Below are 5,124 nucleotides of genomic sequence, written 5' to 3' on the forward strand. Positions count from 1 at the left end.
TGCCCCTGCTCCCCCTTCCACCCATGTTCCCCCACCAGTTTGAAATAATACTTCTTGGATTAGCTGATTATTTTTGACTGGCATGCCTGGACTCTGAATCTTCATTTAACCAATTCAACATTGCCAACCCCAAGCAGTCAAACATTATAAGTCAGGCCTCAAAAATCATAATAAAAATACTTAACTTTATTTGTTTTTATTTTTTTGGACTATTAGGTAAATTGGAGTTGCACTTCCAAGCCTTTCTTTAATAACATGAGAACAAACAATTACTCTTCACTTTAAAAGAATTCCTAATTCATCCCCACTTCCCCTTTTTTTCCACAATGAAAAAAAATATGAGTTTTTTCCCCCCACATGATTATGTTGATCCAGGAGCTGAGTCTTTAAGAAAAAAAATCATCAAATATTGGTAAATTCACAATACAATTTAGAGTTAACAACACTGCTTATTTTACTATATCTGGATCAGATTAAGTTCAAACCATTTTTATTACAGCTATCTGTGACTGATTTGGCCGTGTTAAGTCCATGCATGAGCCCAGCTTCTAGAAAGGGTTATTTGGGTCCATGAATCTATTTTAAGCTTGGTCAGCAACATATCACAATTACATTATATTGCTCTTAACATATATATTCAGTTTTGTTAACTTGTCCTGTTTGGAGGATGATTTCCTTAGCAAATGGTGAGCAATATAGCCCTTTTGTGTAACTCTATCAGGATGAGCGTTAATAGCAGGGTTTACAGCACTTGTTTGCACACAAGATACTTCTCTGCTTGTGGAACTGTGTGTGTAAACCATCTGTGAAGACAAATCATCTATTCCTTGAACTGAAGGCATTACAGACCCTAAAAGACCATGGGAAAAAAAGACTGAGGAAATCCTCCTCTGAATAATATGAATTGATGAAGAAAGGCATACTTTTGGAAAACAAAGGTTTTTTATTATTTGAAGTTAGACTGTCTCCTCATTGTCTCTCATGTCAGTTGTATATGGCAGAAATCCCACAATGACACACTTTCTCTGTTTTATGTAGTAGTTGCTTCTTCAATAGGATATAATACTACATGATATATGAATACACTTCTCAGACACATATAGGCTCTTGTTCTGAAGCCTTTACCAGAATAAACATACAAAAGCAAATGTTACTCCTTATGTTAAAGTTTAGCTCCCTTAAGTGCCTTTTACATTATCCCAAGCTATTTATAACTTACCGGATCATATTCCACGCATCTAATTTTTTGTAGGATTCCTTCCAAGATTTCATGATGATAGAACAACTTGTAGTAGTTAGTGACCTTCTCCAGCAGTAATTTCTTCCTTTGGGCATTGAAATTGATTTTCCTCATCTTGGCATGTGAAGATTCAAAGCATGCCCCCTGCCCTAACTCCCCAGAGCATACAGTGGCATCAGAAAGCAGATCATGCGAAAGCTACAGCTTTCAGGGCATTCATTGTGGCAGCATCAGGAGAAGTAGAATGAGTTTAGACAGCTTCCTTCTGTGATGTAACACTACCTGGTTCAGAAGCCAAAAAGGGTTATGTCCTGACCCAGTGAGAGTCATTTTAAGAGGGTGCAAAGATGTGAGAAGTAGTGTCAGCCAGAAGGTGTCCAGTGAAGACCAAAAAGCAGGTAGAATCTGTCCAGTGCCACATGGGAGAATGCATCGAACGACTTCCTTTTGGGAAGGTGGAACCTCTGTGCCATTATTTGCACAAACAAGCTGAACTCTGGGCCTAATAGATTTGTTGTTGAATATTTTCCAAGGCCAGACACTTACACAATTTAAAAGAAAGATTCTTTTCATTACATTTGAAATCTATGTTAATTGTGTAGTGCACGGTGTCAAACATATGGCACATGAAACCACACCATTTGGCCCCCGGTGCTGGCCCTGGGTCCCGAATGGGCCCACACGCTACATGCAGTGTGTGCAGGACCTTGGACACTTTCCACCTGTGGCTTCTGCATGAGGCACCCATGTGGGGCCAGTCCAGGATCTGGCACCTACTCTGGCTGGTCTGGGATGAGAGCTGCACACAGCTCCCACTTCAACCAGTGTGGGTTGGGTGCTGCATGCAGTGGGGGTCCCAGAGCGAGTCCTGCAGGCAGTGCAGTTCCAGACTGGCAAGAGCAGGCTCTGAATCTAGCATGTGGGAGTCTGTGGGTCCTCTGTATGCCAGATCCAGTGCCTGCTCTGTCTGGTACAGGACTGCTCTACATGCAGCACCTTCTTCAGTCAGTCTTGAACCTGTGCTGCATGCTGGACTGGGTGCTATGTGCAACTTGCATTGAGAAACTCCTGGCTCAGATGCTGCAGGTGCTCGGTCTGGTACGCAGGGCAGGGAGGGGCAGTCTGTGGGCCCATTCCAGACTGTGCATCTGGTCCACAAGGCAGGATGAGTTTGACATCCCTGGCCTAATATGAGGAGTCCCATATGGATATCAGCATAGAGACATTACATAGAGAAAGCTCCTTTTTGTGATTCAGTGCCATATAATCAAAGCACAAGTTTGGTGTGTGTCTGTTCTAGAGCATAGATTTGGGGAGAGGGGGCTAGGCAGGAGAGGCAAGAGGAAAATCTGTGCCTTTTTAGTTTCTTGTGCCTGAAAATGCATTTCTGATTGCTTGTATAGTGGTACCTATGCACTTTTGAAATATAATGCTGAAGAAAATGAAACATTACTTATCAATAAAAGCCAATTACTTTAGTGTTATAAACTCACAGTTTCAGTACAATATCAAGTTAAAAAATCCTGTGTCAGATTGAATATTACTATCAAACAAGCAAAATATATTTGATTAGTTTCACTTTCTTTTCACTCATAATCGTATGAAAAAAGGGGTAGACAAGGGGCCATAAACTAAAACTGATACCAGAATAAAGGTTAGGTTAAGGTATTCTTCAGGAAATGATTTCTCTCTCACCCTTTGATGGTGTATGTATTGTTAGTTTAGATACTTTTCAAGAAATAGAAATAGTTATTACAAGACCTGAAGAAGGTGATGAAATAAAAACCAGACTAGGTCTTTATGTTTGATTTAGGTTACTTCTTTGTCGTTTTTTTATGTGACTCATATTACAAGCTATACAAATATTTCCACTTGTTTTGTAGTGCACAACCTATTTGGGGACTTCATAATAAATCAAATTAGACCCATTCAGAGTACTGGGGTTTCTTGTTGTATTGAGGAGGTTGGATGATCACCTGTCTGGGGTCCCAGCATTCATTTCTGCCTGTGGCAGGGGGTCAGGCTAGATGATCTGTTCAGGTCCCTCCTGACCCTAGCTACTATGAAACTATTGACTAGAGAAACAAATGACAAGTGTGACTTGCTTCCCTTAAGCGGAAGGCATGGTAGAGATGCATCTGATAGACTAATATGGCTATCTATACCTCTCTTTGGTATCCTTATTTTAGACTTTGAGTGAAGTATTCATAACAAGCCAAAAAGGTCAGATTACTTCCCCCTACAGGAAAAACTGTGAGGGAGACGTTGCTGGGAAGGGAAAAGGGTCCATGAGGTCACTGGATGGGCAGGTCTGTATGCATCAAGCCTTTCAGCCTTCCTGCCTCAGGACCACCACCCCTCTGCTTTCTTTGGCTACTATTACTGTTGACCAACCATCAAATAAGTTTTCCCTGTTTGAAGGGGTCTGCAGAAAAATAGGTGGCATCAATATTTCTTTGGATTGCTGAAGAAGCATGGGCTTAGGAATTTTCATTGTTTGCTCCTTATGCAACTGTAAACTTTTATCAGGCTTGCAACAGCATCAGTGATACCCAACTCTCTTGCATGGAAAGTAACATGAGGGGAAATGGTTAGGTCCCAAGGATATTTTGCCATTCTTAATGGGCCAGGAGTATTTGTAACTCAGCGAAAAACAAAATGCAGCCCTAGAATGTTTAACAGAGCTGGGTCAATACATTGGCATTCACTCCAGCAAAGAAAGAACCACTTTTGCTTGGGCTGCCTAACATACTCCTTGTGTGTGTGCTTCCCCCAAATTGTCGGGTGTCTTAAGTATTCATGGAAATTTTGGATACTAAGTAATTTATTAATATGCATTACTAAAAAGTGGATGCCAACCTAGCTTAAATGTCAATTTTCACACAAGAAGCCTTTATTCTTGGAGCTGTATACTCATTTGAGGAAAAGTAACAATAAGAAAATCAAATGCATTTAAGAATGTCGATACATTTTAGAAACAAAGAGGACCTCAGCAGTTTAGTGAAAAAATATTGAATAAAAGATAAAGTTAGAAGCAATTATAAGCTGTTCACAGTCAACATATGAAAGAGAAAATGCTTCTATTGGATAAATCATTTACTATGAATTATCACTCACCTTTAATATTAAATATATTTTTGAATATTTTGTATAACTTAACTCATCAGAAATCTTGTTTGTTGCTTGCCTGTAAAATTCTATTGTTAATTTGATTTGATAATAGTTCCTTTATATCAGCACTAGCTATTAATGGAAATTCATTGTATAATGAGGACTTCTGCTGTTTCTCTTACTTATTTTATTTAAATGTTAATATTTCTTAGCTGTACTAGGCAGTTACTGGCTTGTGAGAGTAGGAGCAGAATAGCAGACTAACAAGTTACACTACTGCCTTTTGACGTTTACAGATTCATAAGCAATAATGCTGTGTAGAGTGAAGAGGTGGCAAAAATTATGCAGGAAGTTATGGTTTTAAAAGCATTTAAGTATTTTACATTTTTGTTTTGTTTTGACAATTTCTCAAGTTTTATAAATGCATTAAATTAATTAAACAAATAAATAAGTAAGTAGTAAACACGGTAGATCAGAGATACTTCTGAATTCTCGGAGATGGTGTTATCCACCCATGTTACCAATGTGTTAAATGTATGCTTGTGAGACTAATAAGAAGAAAACTTCATCGTAGGAAAAGTTCAAATTGAATATTCTGTTCTCTAATTTTATTTTTGTTTCATATTGACTTTACATGTATGTAAACAGTTTGTTGCTTGGATGCTAATCTTTTAGAAGCAGTTGTAACTGAGAAGAATGGTTTCTATTACAAATCACTAAATACAGACTAGCTACCTTGGAATTGTCAGGAAAGTTGTAATATGTTCTCAGGA

This window comes from Gavialis gangeticus, unplaced genomic scaffold (genome assembly GCF_001723915.1).
Source record: "Gavialis gangeticus isolate Ggan-Ray unplaced genomic scaffold, GavGan_comp1, whole genome shotgun sequence".
Lineage (NCBI taxonomy): Eukaryota > Metazoa > Chordata > Crocodylia > Gavialidae > Gavialis > Gavialis gangeticus.